General features: G+C 45.3%; 1 long non-coding RNA gene across 1 annotated transcript in view; it reads left to right on the top strand.

The window, feature by feature from the left end:
* LOC116090511 overlaps positions 1 to 17,472 on the top strand; it is an 83,126-nt gene that overhangs the window by 26,875 nt on the left and 38,779 nt on the right. Inside the window, exon 2 of the long non-coding RNA XR_004118708.1 lies at positions 13,274 to 13,393. This is a non-coding gene — a long non-coding RNA (uncharacterized LOC116090511). The remainder of the gene's footprint in view (positions 1 to 13,273; positions 13,394 to 17,472) is intronic.

Below are 17,472 nucleotides of genomic sequence, written 5' to 3'. Positions count from 1 at the left end.
AGAGACAGAGACAGAGAGAGACTGAAACACTGTGCAGAATTGTGGGGTCTGTGTGTGTGTGTGTGTGTGTGTGTGTGTGTGTGTGAGAGAGAGAGAGAGAGAGAGAGAGAGAGAGAGAGAGAGAGAGACAGAGACATAGACAGAGAGACAGAGAGACAGAGAGACAGAGAGAGACGGAGACAGAGAGACAAAGGGCGACAGAGACAGAGACAGAGAGACAGAGAGAGACTGAAACACTGTGCAGAATTGTGGGGTCTGTGTGTGTGTGTGTGTGAGAGAGAGAGAGAGAGAGAGACAGAGAGACAGAGAGAGACAGAGAGAGACAGAGACAGAGGGCAACAGAGACAGAGAGACAGAGAGAGACTGAAACACTGCAGAATTGTGGGGTCTGTGTGTGTGAGAGAGAGAGAGAGAGAGGGGGAGAGAGAGAGAGAGAGAGAGAGAGAGAGAGAGAGAGAGAGAGAGAGAGAGAGAAACACTGTGCAGAATTGTGGGGTCTGGGAAATGCCGACTTGCAGGATAGTTGGCTGACTGGCTGCTGAATCCAATAGCTGTTGATACCAGTCTTGAGCACAGTGGCTGACTGGATGCTGAGTTCCTTTCAACTGATCCTGATCCGGATGATGTTTGCTCACAGCTTATTTCATTCAAAGTCTACTGATTCAAATGTCAATCACAGATGAAAAAAGATAACTTCACAGAAATAGCTAGATAAGTGTTCAAGCAACTGAACACTGTAGGCTTCTCGGTTGTCCTATGGAGTGAACCACCATGGGGGCTAAGGATATTGCTTAAGTTGCCTGGTTGGGGAAGGATTAAACGGGACACTGAGCATCTAGTACTCTACATATTTAGTGCTTGGGGAAAGATCCAGCTGAGGTTGAACACTCTGTAAGAGCTATGCACTGTTACTAAGCCCAAGTCACGTGTCAGCTTCTAATGTAGTCACCAAACAGAGCAGCAGCCATGCATTTGTACGTGACTAGTGTGATTAGAATATAAGCCTAAATATAAAAACTAAAGCAGCAGAGAGTTTTAACTACTGAAAGGATTCAGGTACCAGAATATATCTAGCTAAATAAAAGAGACCACCACAGTTATTTCACTGTCACTTTTCAGGGATTTGTAAGTGGCACAGATAGCTGCATCAAATTTCACTGTGCAGTGCTGCTACAAATGTGACCACAGCTCTGCAAAGAAGAGGCTAAGCAGAGAAACACGGTCTCTGTGTCCCTTGGTTTTAGGAGGCTACATGGATGCTACAGCAACATGAGAACATGGCAGCAGTGCCAACCACAGGAAGAGTGTACACACTGAATTTCTTAAGATCTTAGGAACATTTATTTATTTGTTGTTTTGTGTATGTGTGTGTGTGTGTGTGTGTGTGTGTGTGTGTGTGTGTGTGTGTATGCCCAAGTATGTATGTCTACAACTGCATGGAAGTTCTGTGCCCTCAGAGGCCAGAAGAGGACATCTTTTAGTGTTGGAGTTATAGGTGGCTGTGAGCCACTCAAAATGGGTTCTTTGCAAGAGCAGGCTTAACCACCACGCCTGAAGATGAGATCTTTTGTTTATCAGGGACACTGTTAAGAGAGGGAAAGACACAGAGCCAACTTAACAGTTAGTTTTGTCAACTTACCACAAACTACAGTCACTTGGGAAGAGTGAACTTAAATGAGGGGTTCTCTTCATCAGATTGAGCTGTAGGCAAGACTGGGGCCTTTTTCTTCATTAAGATTGATGTTAGAGGGTACATCCCATGGATGCAGTCGTGGCACCCTTGGATAGATGGTCCTGGATGGTATAAGAGAGCAGGGTGAGTAAGCCAAGGGGAGCAAGCCAACAAGCAGCATTCCTCTATGGTCTTTGCTTCAGTTCCTGCCTCCAGGTTCCTACCCTAACTTCCCTAAATGTTGTAGAGAGTAGGTGGAAAAAAACTATTGCTTTGGTCATGGAATTTATCACAGCAACAGAAAGCAACTTAGGACAACAAATTTAGAAAAAGTAACCACAATTTATCCAACAAGGACCTGGTATCCAGGACCAATATTTTAAAATTCTGAAAAACCAAGAAGAAAGGGGTATATAACCCAAAGTTCTGTGAAAGACTAGTTGCCAAGAGACACGCAAGTAGGTGAGTGTCTGTGCTGAATGGTGAGTATGCATGCTATGTGTGTACATGTGTATATACATATGTGTATCATATGAGTGTAGGCATATGTGTGTATAGGTATGTATGTAAGTGCTCATGCATGTGCACAGCAGGGATCCTAGAACTAATGGGGTTCCACACTCTAATGGCTAGGAGAGACATTTGTGGATGCTGTGGAGCTTCACAAAGACATGACTATGGGTGGAGCAGTGATGTCTTGGTTTCTTTCCCTGTTGCAATAATAAAACACTTTGACAGAAGAAACTAAATGTAGAAAAGGTTTATTTAGCTCACACTGCAGGGTACAGTCCATCACAGCAGGGAACATCTGGACAGTGGCAGCTTCTCAAAGCAGCTGGTGGTGTTGCACCCACACTCAAGAATCAGAGAGCAACGAATGCACTGCACGCTCCGTGCTCAGCTCTCTTTCTTTACACAGTCCAGGATTCCCTGCTTAGTGGATTAAGATGGCTCTTCCTACATCAACTAATGAAGTGGATGGCCAGAGGCTCATCTCCCAGGGGATTCTTCGGCCTGTCAGTTGGCAATTGCCACTGACCACCACAGGTGGATGTGCTCATTACCCATCTCATCATTAGCTGGTTCAGCGGCGTATTGTGTCCTACCCAAAATAGAGCAATAATTTATTTTAAAATGCAAACATGGAAACTGTGAACTATAATTCTAGAAAAGATGATGTCAAATAGCAAAAAAAGCGTGAAATGAAACATAATGCATGAACTTCTATAATGGCTGCAAGTCCCAAAGACATACAAGATAGAAAAGGCTATGATTCTCAATGATGATGGGAAGGTACATTGGTTAAGCACCTAGGGATATATTTCCTTCACCTACAGTCCTAAAGCTTTCTGTCTTTCTCCCCTCCCTACTAACAAAGATGGGCAATTTAGCTTTAAAGCTCTTCTTTCAAAATGGGTAAAATAATGAGGTATAGGGAAGAGGGCCTTGGGCTCTGCCACACCAGGGGCGAAGGGCCATTGACTGAGCCAAAGGAAGACAACAGGATCAAAACATAGTGAGCCACAAAAAGCGACAACCACAGCCACTGACCTTTGTAGGCAAACCTGTGGGTTCCTTGCAAGCGGCAGGGTGGTCCTTGGGAAGCAGAGAGCCCCTGCAGGGGTGTTTGTGAAAACAGACTGCAGTTAGCCATGAGCTGCTTTCACGCTAAGACATGAAACAATTTCCCTTGGGGGAAAAAGTGGGTCTGTAACAAACTCGCCTGAAGAATTAGACTAGATCATGGGAAAATGGGAATTTGCAAAGCTTTGCTTGGGCCTTTGATATCCTGGTCTGCCCTAAATCTAAGAGATAAGAGCTATTCTAGTCTGTTTTTGAAGTTTCTCTGTAAATCGCTGCATGTGTGAAGCTATGCTTCTAATTAGGGAAACTCAGGGGTGACCATTGTTAGCATAAAACAGGAAACCCTGGATCTGCTTTCTTTCTTTCTCCCTCCAAGCATAGCTGCTGTTCCCTCTTTGCCTAACCCTGACCATTTTATCCCCTTTTCCCCATAAATTGTGTGTGTGTGTGTATGTATGTGTGTGTGAGTATATATATATATGTATATATGTGTATATGTATGCTTATGTGTATATATGTGTGTGCATATGTGTATATCTATGTATATACGTGTATGTGTATGTATGTTTATGTGTGTATATGTGTATGCATGTATGTAAACATATATATGTGTATGTGTAGGTGTGTTTATGTGTGTTTATGTGTGTGTGTGTGTGTGTGTGTGTGTGTGTGCATGTGTGTGCAGAGGCCAGAGGGAACCTCAAGTGGCATTCCTGAGGAACTTTGAGTTTTGAGACAATCTCCCATTTCCTGGTGCTCACTGATTCCACTAAACTGGTGGGCCAGTGTGCCCCAGGGATTCTCCTGTCTCTGCCTCACCAGGGCTGGTATTACCAGTGTGTTACTACATTTGGCATCTTTCTGGGGTTTGAAGGGTCAATTGTAGTCTTTATGTTTGTACATAGAGACTTCCCCAACTGAGTCATCTCCCAGCCCTCCGAATGTTTAATAGCTTTCTCTCTATGTTATGCCTATGACTTACTTCAAATTCATTCTTAAGTGCCTGTGAGACCTGATTTCCTTTAAATTTTTTTAAATTTAATTTATGTGTGTGTATCTGTGTGATTTTATGTGTGCCATATACGTGCAGGTGCCCTTGGAAAATGAAAGGTCACCCGGCTTGTGTGCTGGGAACCAAGTCCAGGTCCTCCTTCAGGAGCAGTACATACTCTTGACTGCAAAGCTGTTTCTCAGCCATCTTACAAGGAGCCTCTTGAGTTATTTTTATTTAGTTAATGTTTAAGTTTTAAGAACCTCTTTTTCTCTTTGTTTGTTTGTTTGTTTCTTTCTTTCTTTTTCTTTCTATGAAAGCCATGCTCATTCTAGTATCATTGACCTTTGCTTTTGTATCTTGCTCAAAAATCATTAGGGACAGCTATCCCACGGCTCTGCTTCCAGACACCCTACCATCTTCCCCTGATCTCTGTGTCCACCCTCCTTCCAATACCAAGCAGCTTGAGAGTGCAGCTCAAGATCAAGCTTACTGACTTTCCCCATGTTTTTTCTCCTTTCTCAAAGTTCTATTAGCTACTCTAGCTTCTTCATCTTGTTATAAACCTTGTAAAACAATCTTATTCATGTCTATAAGAATACTTCTGGGATTTGGGTAAGCAGCTTACTAATGTAGGTATGTATATATCTCAAGAAATGTCACCGTGGCTGAATTTTTCAGGGTCATCTTCTTTCTTTGTTCAGGCTTTCTTTGATTTCTTCCAGCAGTATTTTGTAGCTTCCAACATATGATCCCCAGATTTATCAGCTTTCTACCTGAGCATTTTGTATGTCAGGCTCACACGTCAGTCTGTGTTTTTCCTGCCTAAGCTTCTTGAGATTTTTCAGTGCATATAAATATGTGAAAACAGAGACAAAGGTTTTCATTTCATTTCGTTTGTTTTGGTCTGCATGACTTTTCATTTCCAACTTCCTTATTTTATTGCTTTGTACAAAGTTCTAAAATCATGTTGAATAGGAATGGTAAGAAGGGACATCCATGTGCTCTGACCTTAGGGAGGAACAGTCACTCTAAGTTCATTATGTATGTTATTACAGAATTTGGAGAGATGGCTTAGCAGGCAAGCATCAATCATGAGGGAGAGTTCAGAAGTTAGTACTGAGATGACAAGCTGGTATCTTGTAAGTGTCTGTAACTCCAGCTTCAAGGGGCTCGGAGCAGGGAAATGAGATAACATGAAAACTGATGGTTTCATCCATCTCCTGTAGGGATTTCCTAGGTCCTGTCGCTTAGTGGTTGGTGCTACTGAGGACTCTGCCTCTGAAGATGTGACTGTCTCCATCCCTGGTGTCTCGAATTCTGTCTTTACCAACCATTGCCAGTGTTTATAGTGTACCAGAAGGACCCAGGGAAGGCCTGTTCAAAAGCAGATTCCAGAGCCTCGGTCTGCAGGTGGATCCCAGATTACTAGCATTTTAGTCTTCTGTAAGATGGGTGTCAGCATCAGAAGTTCCCAGGATATGGAAACTTAGCACTATACTGTGAATCAAGGTTCCATATTGATAGCAATTTACTAGATTCTCATGCAAAGAAAATATTGTAAAAGTAGGATGAGCAAGGTAATGAGCAACAGGATGTGAGAAATAGGGGTTTTGGTTTCAGGACCAGTGGGCAAGGTGGCTGTCACACAGTGCAGTTTCATCTGCTCTCTTTTGACCTCTAAGTACAGAAGGCTACTCTACCCCTCTCATGTTTCCCCAGATTTCAGGCATTTTAATGTTACTGACAAGCCATTACATGGAGGTACACATGACTTTACCTGTCTTTTTTCCTGCACCAGGAAAGAAAGTCTTAATGAGGAATTATTTAGAACAGGTTCCTCTGTGGGCATGCCTTGGGAGTGGGGTTGCCTTGATTGTTAATTGAAGTGGGAAAGACAACCCATTGTGGGTGGCGTCATTCCCTAGGCAAGGGGAAAGCTGGCCAAACATAAGAAGGGATGTGTTCCCTCTTTACTCTTGATTGTGGATGTGATGTGACTCACTACTTGAGCTCCTGCCTTGACTTACCTGAGGGGATGGGCTGTGACTTGGAATTATTAAGTCAAACAAACACTTCCTTCCCTTTGTATCAGGGTGTTTTAAAGCAACAGAAACAAAACTAGAAAAGCAGACTTTCCTCAAGGCTCTTTGCCATATCGACCAGTAGGAAACTGTGGTTACTACCCGAGGATAAGATAACCTTGAAGCTGATAATAAACTCCAGGACTTGTAAGATACAGTTTTTTCAGCAGTCAGGTTTTTGTTGTTGTTGTTGTTGTTGTTGTCTCCCCCCCCCAACCCCCTGAGACAAGGTTTCTCTGTGTAGCCCTGGCTGTCTTCGAACTCACTCTATAGACCAGGCTGGCCTTGAACTCAGAAATCTGCCTGTCTCTGCCTCCCAAGTGCTAGGATTAAAGGCGTGTACTACCACTGCCCAGCCTGTTTTCTGACTCTTAGTGGCGCTGTCCTCTCTTGTGCTTCATTTAATTCTGTAGGCTTCTCCTTTCTTTTCCTCTTCATTCTCATCTCCTCCTCTTTCTTCCTCACAATGATTTCCAAGAAATCCATGGGTAATGTTGCCAGTAAGGCACCATATTGAGTGACCAAGGAGAAAGCAAAATCAGGAGGAATCTCGGACATCATCAACTCATTACTGACTACTTAGGTGTGCTCCTTTCTACCATAGCTTCACTCATGCAAAGCAAAGTGACAGGAGCCATTAAAGCAGTGGTTCTCAGCCTTCCTAAGGCTGCAGCCCTTTAATACTGTTCCTCATGCTGTGGTGATCCCCAACCATGAAATTATGTTCAAAACTGCAATTTTGCTACTGTTATGAATCGTTATGTGAATATCTGTGTTTTCCAATGGTCTTAGGTGACCCCTAAGGTGAAAGCATCATCTACCCTGCCCCGCTTAGGGGTCAGGACTCACAGGTTGAGAACTGCTACAGTAAAGGATCTGCCTCATTGAAGACGGTAAGGCTCGCAAAAATTTTAGAAGGGTCTCTATACCAGATTTGGAGAAACTTCTAGAGAACTGGATTGAAGAGAAGATCCACTGACCCACAGGCCCCTCCTGCTTCTCTCTTTGGGCAATGAATACGGTCAAAGTGAAAAGTATGCCTGCCGTGTTGTGGGACAAATGGACCCCAATGAAGACACTAAACTCAGAGCTGCAGGAACAAGAGTCAGTAGTTGTTATCCACTATACTTGTGGGATCAGGTGTGTGTGTGTGTGTGTGTGAGTGGCAGTGTAGAGAACACTTGTTGTTATTGGTAAAGTGATTACAGAGAAGTAATAACAACTCTTAGCCACAATCCCCAGGCAGCCCAGGCCTTCGAGAGCTCATCCATTCCTGTGGACAACACTCATGAGATTGCCCAAGGGCATGCACGGTTCTTAGAACTGTCTCTGTCGTTAGCCCCACAGGATTTTAATTTAAGAAAACATTAGCAACTCTCATTCTTTCAGAGATGATTTCCTGGAAGACTCATATATGCTCATTCGTCCCCATTTTCTCACCCTCCCTTGACGTTCCGCTCCCCCAGGGCAGCTCTTCTCCATAGTTCCAGTGAGCAGGCTCTGGCTGATGTGTCCATGACATTCCTGGTCTTCATCTCCGTGTGTTCTCAGCACAGTGGCCTAGGCTACTCCTCCTGTGAACTTTGTGCCTTGCTCCTACTACGCCATTTCCTCCTATGGTGGCTGGCTCTGTCGCTCCTTTTAGATTTATTCAATGTTTAATCTTAGGTGTATGAGTTTTGCCTGCACCCGTGTCTATGCACGATGTGCATGCCTGGTGGCTGGAGAAGTCAGAATCCCTGAAACTGGAGATGCAAATGGTTGGTCATTGTCATGTGGGTGCTGCACACTAAGCCTGGACCCTCTTCGAGGAGCAGCAAGGGCTCTTAGTCATGCAGCCTTCTCTCCAGCTCTCTTCCTCTCCTCTCAAGAGTGGGAGCTCTTGATGCTCAGTCCTAGGCCTGTTTCCCAAAGAGTGCTTTCTCCCTTGCTCCACTCCACCATCTAAAACAGACTTCCAGCTCAAGCCTCTCACTAAAAGCTCCAAGGCATTCCATTGGCCTGCTGAGTCTCCCCTGAGTCCTTCAGGTTGAATGTCTCTAAAAACCAAACGGTCTCATTTGCGTCCTTTTGTAGCCTATAGCACCCCAGCACTCACAAAGCTGTCTACCTAGAATCTATGTAATTGCCCTGCTCCTTCCACAAGTCAATCTACCACATCCCCCTTCTCAGTCATTTCTTTACCTCTTCCTCTCATATTTTCCAGTGTGGCCCTAATTCGAGCAACTCCCAAGGGGAGAAAAGCATAACATGTTGAAGATTCTCTAAGTCCTAATGTCTGAACTTCATAACTATAGAAAATGAGACAGTTGCAGACCAGAACCAAATTATCCTGGGCTGTTTTTCATCCCCTGAAAAGCCATTCATTGACCATTCCTGTCTGATCTAACATCCCTGTGACTACCAAAACCCATATTGTTAACCAATCTGAAAGCTAAGAAGGTCATCAGATAGCATCTAAAACCTATAGGAGGAATGTCCCAGCTTTACTGACCTATGGCTTCCTTTGTTTTGTAACTAATACAATCTCAGGTGACCACTTCCATAATGAAGCATGTCTTTTGGGGCAACCTGATTCCATTCATGTTCCTGGGCCACACACAGTCATATTTGGTTCAAGAATGGTGAGGGCTGTGTTTCTCCTTGACATAGCCAAAGCCAGACAAGCCTCCTATAGATGCTTCACACCAGCTGTGCTTCATGCTCAGCCTTTCCAGTGCTTCCTGCTGGGAACTGTCCACTCCCGCTCCATGGCTTATCCTGCAGTTTCCACGGCCAGGAAACTTAATGGTTGGTCCATCTTGCTCCCTGATTTCTGGATCAGAGCACATAATGGGGCTACAGTAAACACTCTGTGTCCAGGAAGAGGAAGGGTGATTGATGGCAGAAAAGCAGACGAGGGAGTGGGTCAGCCCATTCTCTTTGCTACAGTGCAGAGTCTGAAGGTTGAAGTCTTACCCAGCACTCACAAAATGGTGGCTACCTGACCCAGGGTGGCTTTTGGTTCTCACATAGAACTTCTCTCACTTTTTGGCTTGCCTTAGTGTCCTTTAGAAATGAAGAGTCGGATGTTCGCATTTTGTCTAGGCACACTGGAGATCTCTGCCCGCTTCATCTTCTTTCCTCCCACCTTGTCAGGAGAATAGAGTGAGTGAGGGGCTGGTGGTGAGGCAGCCGAGAGAAACAATGAGGAAGGTGTCCGGACGAAGATTCCTGGAGCTCAGGATGAGAACTATGGCAGTCACAGGTGCAGTGGAGTTACAGAGACAGTCAATACTGTGGCAGGCCATCATGGTCAATCAGGGCCTTGACATCCGCAGAACTGCTCTCTTCTCCTTTTAGATCTAGTTGAACTAGACCCAGCCACTTTGTTATCTGGCAAACTTCCTGTATCTGGATCTACCTCCAAGAAGAACGTCATTAGTGGATAATGCCTATTGTATCCCACACCTTCTTGCTCTTTTATTGAAATGGCAGTGCAAATTCAAGTACAAACAGCCCTATTAACAGCCGAAAAGTCTATAGAGGCCAGAGACACTGGCATTTATTTTTAAAATGAAAACCTTAACCATTCATTGAAAGAACTCAAGGGTGCTGACATTGACACAGATCTCACGGGAACTGAAAGTTGTGCCCCAGTGGATAAGAAAGAACCAGGAACTAGGGAGATGGCTCAGTGCTTAGAGTACCTGCTTCACTAATGTGAGGACCAAAGTTCAGATCCCTATAAACCTGCATAAATGCCTGGTGGAGGCAGTGGCCAGCTGTAATCCTAGCCTTAGAAGGCAGAGGCAAGGTGTTACAGTTAACAAAGCTGAAAGGAGTTCAGATCTGGAGAGCGCTTTGACATCAGACATGGAGAGGCAGACTTCTGGGTTTACCCTGATGGTTTTAGGTCCAGTGTTGGTCTGGCATTTCCTCACCCTTCTCCCTATCCTCCCTTTGTAATGTTGATGTAGAGCCAGTGCCATTGTATGTGACGTATGTGATCTGCTTTTGATTTTGATTTTACAGGGAGTTCCAGAGAAGTTATTGTCATTATCTCAGAAGAAGCTTCAAATGATGGAATTAAAGAGTTGAGACTGTGGTAGTCTATGGGAACTTTCGAAGTTGGACTGAGTGCATTTTTTTTTTTTTTTTGCATTATGATAAGGCTATGAGCCTATGGGGGCCAGGGAGTGGAATGTGGTGGCTTGAATAAGAATGCCCTGCATAGGGCTGGCGAGATGGCTCAGCGGGTAAGAGCACTGACTGCTCTTCCGAAGGTCCTGAGTTCGGATCCCAGCAACCACATGGTGGCTCACAACCATAATAACCACCCGTAATGAGATCAGATATCTTCTGGTGCGTCTGAAGACAGCTGCAGTAAATTACCCCGGAGCAAGCGGGACTGGAGCCAGTGGGGCCCAAGTGAGCTGGCCGGAGCAAGTGGGGCCGGCAGAGGTCGTCCTGAGATCAACAGCAGCCACACACGATAGCTCACAGCCATCTGTACAGCTATAGTGTACTCATACACATAATAAATAAATAAAAATAAATCTTAAAAAAAAAAAAAGAATGCCCTGCATAGGATCATATATTTGAATGATTAGTTGTCAGGGAGTGGCACTACTTGACAGGGATTAGGAGGTATGGTCTTGTTAGAGTACACGTTGCCTTGTTGGAGAAAGTGTGTCACTAGGGGTTGGCTTTGAGGTTTCAAAAGCCCAAGCCAGACCTGGGCTCTTCAGACCTCCACCTTCTTTCAGCTTCGTTGACTGCAACATCTTACCTCTGCCTGCTGAGGCTGAGGTTACAGAAGCCCACCACCTCCACTTCTTCCTGAAGCTTGTGGATCTGGGTGTTGAACTCTTAGCTCCTTCTCCAGCACCATGTCTGCCTGCATACTGCCATGCTTTCTACCATGATGATAATGGACTGAACCTCTGAAACTGTAATCAAGTCCCAATTAAATGTGTTCTTTTACAAGAACTGCTGCGGTTGTGGTGTCTCTTCATATCGATGGGACACTGACTAAGACACAAATGATCCCAGAGCAATCTGACTGGGATTGTATCAGTGAGTTCTAGCTTCGACTGAGGTTGAAAAACCCTGCTTCAATCAATACACAAAGAAACACACAAAGTGAAAGGAACCCAGCAAAGCAGTTTCTTTTTGTAAAAAAGATGTACCACAACCCAAAATCCAGGTGATCAAGCATAGAGGAGGTCATTTAGCTTTTAGTTTAAGTGATGGTGTCTAATCCCATTGGTGGAAGCTTGATCTCACAATTTGATGAGATTGGCTAATCTATAATTGGTGAGAGCAGGGAGAGCGCTATAGAGTTCAGTCCTGGGATTGTTGGTTTAAGGCTTGGGCAAACAGGTTCATATAGAAGTGTGCCACAGGATTGGGTGGTTATGTAACATTGACCCTTGTTCAGAGGTTGGGCAAACAGGCTCATATAGAAGAGTGTCACAGGATTGGGTGGTTATGTAACATTGACCCTTGCCACCTTTAATAGAAAAATAATTTCCTCATACCTCATACTACATAGTATATTGTATATAACCTGTGTTAGCATTCTGTCTAAGCTTCCCTCCCTCAGTAACCTGGCAACAGCCAGGTAAGCTCCACCCCACAGTAACCTGGCAACAACCAGGTAAGCTCTGCCCCACAGTTACCTGGCAACAGCCAGGTAAGCTCTGCCCCACAGTTACCTGGCAACAGCTAGGTAAGCCTGACCCACTGTAAAAGGGGCTGCTTTTCCCTTCCCCCTCCTCGTTCTCTTGCTCCTCTTCTTGCTCTTTCTCTGCTTCCCTTTCCCCCTCTCTCCCCATTCCTTTCATCCACCTCTCTCCATGTGCTCATGGCTGGCCTCTACTCCTCTTCTCTACTCTACTCTCTCTCGCTTTGCCTTACTTTGCCTCTACTACCCTCTAAACTCCCCTCCCCATACCCTGAATAAACTCTATTCTATACTATACCATTGCTGATCCCTCAGGAGAAGGGATGCCTCAGCATGGGCCCAGCGAGGCACTCCCTCCACCAACACCTCACCACATCTCCATCGAACATAACCCCCATCTTTTCTTTTTATAAACACAACAGCCTGTTTTTTGTTTGTTTGTTTTTGAGGTGGAGTAGGGGGATCAAGGGCTAGAAGTCTCCAAATAGCTTAGAGGTTCATGGAATCTTCTTACCTGGTTCGACTCCCATTCCTGTTGTTAGCATGTCAGCAAGCATGTGAGAACATCTCCCAGATGTGCCACTTACCTGCAGAGGACACTGTGATTTGACCACTGAAAGTCAAGAGAAACTGACTAGAACCGTTGCTCCCTGTGAAAGAATAAGGAATTCCGTTTGATAACAGGGGCATAGCTTTGTGATAATAATGTGCTTTAGAAATTAGTCTGTGGTTTTGAGTAATTAGCATATAAATTTTAGTTATCAATTAGTTCATAACAAACAGACTCGCTAGGTGCCCTACTCAGTCATTTATCTAAATGAAAAGTTCTGTTAAATTGTATTTGTGGGCATTGATCAAAACTAATAGGAAAAAGAGATTAAGATGAAAATCATGGGATTAAAATTTTAATTAGCTTGCCCCTGAACAGTTGACTTGCTGACTGAGTAGCTGCTTATGCCTGCCTGGAAACATGCGGCTCCCCCGAGGCTCCCCCTGCATGCCTGTGAGCAGAAGTGTCTCACAAAGACTGAGATTGTGAGCTGCTGCCCTTCTGCTTAAGGGGGAATGAAAGGAGAAGTCAGCGCCTGGAGTCACATAGTCTCTTAACACTCAAACTTCCCGGGTTCTGGGGCTGAGGATCTCTCCACTCTGGCCTCAAACCTCCTCATGCCCAGGGGTTCTGAGGTCAGCTCTCCCCTCCCCCATTATACAGCAGCGATCTTGAGGCAAAAACTCAGGAGTGATCTTGATTCCTTCTCTGTCTCATTCCCTAGGCCACAGCCATCAAATCCTGCCGGCCTCCTCACCAAAGCATATTATGATTTATCTGCTGTTCCAGTGACTTCCCTCCTGGGCCAGCAGTGTCACCTGCATGTCACCCTGCCCACCTGCAGGTCAGCACTCTCCTTGTATGTTTTGTCTTGTTTTTTGTTTTGGGGTTTTTGTTTGTTTGTTTTTCCTATGTGCTAACGTGAGACAGGGACATCTCAGAAAAACACCGAGAGGCCAGGAATTTCCATTGAGCTTACTAAGATAAGCTCAGGAACTTTGGGAAAGTGGTAGAACTCTTGCTGCTTGGAAGGGAGAGGCTAATTAACATTCCTCAAACCACAGGGTGAGAACCAACCTGCGGGTGGGGACACATTCCGCACCTTTAGACAAGGGAAATCCTTGCCACCTCATTCCCTGAAGAGGAATCAGTTTAAAAAGTCTCACTGTTTTACCAATCACATCATGTCTAATGGCTGCTGCCCTGAAAATTGTATGAAAGCTCACTGAACAAGCTGTGCAGGATCGCCTTCTCTCCTTAGGGTCTAGGACGGCCCCAGTGCACTGGAACAATAAAAATCCTTTTGCTTTGTGCATCGATCAGGCTCCACATGGTTCACTCAGGGGGTCTCCGGTAAGCTAAGGCTCGACAGAGTCTTACACTGGGAATACAGCAGAGCCAACTTACATGATGTGTGTGCTGGGGACACAGCATTGGTCTTCATGCTTGTGTCCATGGAGTCATCTCCTCATAACCTGATGGTATGCTCTTTAATATCCAATAGACAACGAATGGTGCTGCAGAGGGACCTTACTCAGACTCATCCTCGCTCCAGCTTGGACTTGAGGACTGGGGATGAGGGAGGGAGGTTCTCTTGTGTTTAAGAAAGAGAGAGTCAGAGAAGGTAAACTTATCTTTCTATAAATCTTCCTTAGCCTGATGTTTAGTCAACTTCCTGCCTTCTACACACCATTGACCTGGACCTTTATCTTCTGCTCCCTTGTGACCACCCTTGGAATTTCTTTCAATTGAAATGCAGGCTTTACTCAAGTCCCACCCAGGGTTCCATGTCTCCTCTGGTCTGTGACAGTTCTCAGAATTTCCATGATTTCTACACTTTTGGCTTTGAGGCTGGCCAGTGACTTAGGTACTGGTCCTCAGCCTGAGTGTCTGCGATCGTATCTCTTGGTTGGTCTGGGTCTTTGAACAGCCATACCCTTTTGATGTTCCATGATGAATTGTGTATCATCAGTATGGCTCCCTGGTTCTGCTATGCATGCCCTGGCACATGCATGAAAGTCAAAGGACAGCTTATGAGAGTGAGCTCTCTCCTTTGACCATATGGGTCCCAGAGATTAACTCAGGTCATCAGGCTTGACAGCAAGTGCCTTTACCCAAAAAGCCATCTTGCTGGCTCAAGAATTCTATTTTTATTGATATTTATTTGAAGGTGGATGGTGTGAAAGCCCTTCAGTTCTCCTGGCAAGCAGATTTTCCTTTTGCCCAAGCTGGGGTGAAGGTGGGGGGCAGGGCAGGGACTTGTTCATACCGTGCAGCCCAAGTGCAGAGAACCGGAAGAGATGCTTGTCAGTAGAAGAAATGGCTGGAGATGTTTTGTTCTGTTTGCTTTATGACAGAGTTTACTCTGTGTAGCCTGATTCCTGTGACCCTGCCTGAGCTCAGGAGAGCAGCCCTCCTGTTTAGCTGGGGCTACCTCCTTTTTTTTTTGTTGTTGTTGTTGAGGGTTTTTTTTGGGGGGGGTTGTTTTGCTTTTTCCTTCCTTCCTTCCTTCCTTCCTTCTTTCCTTCCTTCCCTCTTTCTTTTCTTTCTTTCTTTCCTTTCTTCTTTCTTTTTTTGTTTTTGTTTTTGTTTCAAGACGGGTTTTTCTGTATAGCCCTGGCTATCCTAGAACTCACTCTGTAGACCAGGCTGGTCTTGAACTCAGAAATACGACTGTTTCTGCCTCCCAAGTGCTGGGATTAAAGGCATGTGCCACCACTGCCCTCCCCTTCTTTTTCCTTCCTTCCTTCCTTCCTTCCTTCCTTCCTTCCTTCCTTTCTTTCTCTCTCTCTCTTTCTCTCATTCTCTCTCTTTTTCTTTCCTTCTCTCTCTCCCTTTCTCTCTCTCCCTTTCTCTCTCTCCCTTTCTCTCTCTCTCTCTCTCTCTCTCTCTCTCTCTCTCTCTCTCTCTCTCTCTCTTTTCAAAACAGGGTTTCTCTGTGTAGTCTTATCTGGCTATCCTGGAACTAGCTCTGTAGATCAGGCTAGCTTAGAAGTCAGAGATTTGTCTGCTTCTGTCTCCTGAGTGCTAGGATTAAAGGTGTGTACCACCACATCCTACTTGAGCTACCTCTTGATATATATATAAAAGAAAAGAAGATTGTGCCACACCTTTGTCCTGAGCATGTGTATGCGGTCTAGACAGAGTGCTTTCGTCTGCGAGTTATCAGCAGATGTTTAATACAAAAAGTCATCATTTTTGACAGTCTCTCTGCTCTATTATTTCATGCTCAGGACACCTTAAATTGTTTTGTGGGGGAGGAGGTTGTTTTGGTTTTTGAGACAGAGTCTTGCTGTGTAGCTCAGGCTGGTCTGGAACTTGTAGCAACCCTCCTGCCTCAGCTTCATCAATGCTGGTAATACAGGTGTAAGTCACCATGCCCAGTGCTAATGTAGATATTACTAGTCATTTAAGAAACCAAGATATAAGTTACTGAAAGGCAAGTAGCAGACTTGGGCTTGACTCTAGACACAATGTGTGCTACTTCCACAGTTCCAACTAGTTCTCCTACTGTGTGCCAAGCAAGACTGTATGCTAGATAGCTTGGGAAAGAACCTCCATTCATTTACAAGTGCCACCGTCTTTCTTAGTGATAGTTCCTGTACCCTGAGCCAGGGTACCCTGCCAGGTTGCTGTAGCTACAGACAGGGATTGAATATAGCTGGCCATCTGCTCTGCTGGTTGCCAGATGCTGTGGCTCTCAGCCACCCCATGGGCATGTCTGCTATCTCCATCAAGCTTCTGGAGAAACTGAGCTTCAGCGAGACTCAACAGTACACACCAGGCCAGAACTGAGTGGAGTCAAAGCCTATGGTCTTGTCAGACAGAAGCATAGCTTCCTGAGCCTCCCTCCTTCCTGTGTGACTATGTCCCTGAAATTGTTTTGTCCTCAGGACTGATAGCATTACTGTGAGCAGTTCATTGGTACCATGTGCTTGTTCCTTAAACCAAACATGTTCTGTGGGGCTCTTAGATAACACTAACAGGAGGGACTTAGAAAGTCTCGGAATTGTCTGTGGCACATAAACTGTGATCATAAAAATGGGCTGTCCTGAGTGAGTCAGCATACAGTGCATCAGGGCTCTTTGACCTCCAACTTTGGACATGAGGTTCTAGCTCCTTCAGAGCCCTGATGTGGCTGCTAAGAATGTGGCTGCCCTGTCTCAGGGTGTTTGCTGAACCTTCTCCAGGAGTCACAACAGATTGGGGTCATTGACCTCCTGCCTCTTCTCCATTCACAGTTCCCTGGCTATCATTCTTTCTGTTCTTCATGTGGAAGCAAGGAGGTACAGCTACACCAATGGCTGGAATAGACAAGGAAAGCAGTTGTCAGTCCAATGGGACAGAATGTAGGTGTCTGCTTTATTAAAATCACTCTACTTGGGACTGGGAAGATGACTCAGAGGGGAAAGGCACTTGCTGTGAAGCCTGCTGACAAGCTCTGGGTTGATGTCTCTCTGCTCCCAAATCTGGAACGGAGCTGAGGTGTCTGTAAACCAGTTTCTGTGTATAGTAGTGGGCAGTTGCTCACAAGCATGGGACCAGGAAGAAAGCCTTGGACAGACTTCCAGTGCTGGCAGCAAAGGCAAGCAGGGTTCACTGCGGTGCCGGGCCTTCAGGGCAGGCCTGGGAACTGACAGCTCCCCACTTAGGCAAAACCAAACACTGCCCTGCTCCCCTCCCACTGTTTTGTCCTTTCTCCTACCAGTGGCCTTGGAAGTGTTTTTCCTGTTTTCTCTGCTGCTCTAGCTGTAAGTTCATCCCACTCGCAAATTCTGTAAATTCTGCCTTCGAAGCATCAGCATTTATTTTCTTTGTTTGAAGCAGGGATTCCTGTGCAGCCAAGGCTGGCCTTCAACTCATGATGCTTGTCCTGCCTCAAGTGGCAGGCTTCCAGGCATGCACACTGCGGGGGGGGGGGGG

Source organism: Mastomys coucha, unplaced genomic scaffold, assembly GCF_008632895.1.
Source record: "Mastomys coucha isolate ucsf_1 unplaced genomic scaffold, UCSF_Mcou_1 pScaffold15, whole genome shotgun sequence".
NCBI classification, from domain to species: Eukaryota; Metazoa; Chordata; class Mammalia; order Rodentia; family Muridae; genus Mastomys; species Mastomys coucha.
Note: the sequence above shows the minus strand (reverse complement) of the source record. Positions and strands in the feature narration are given on the sequence as shown.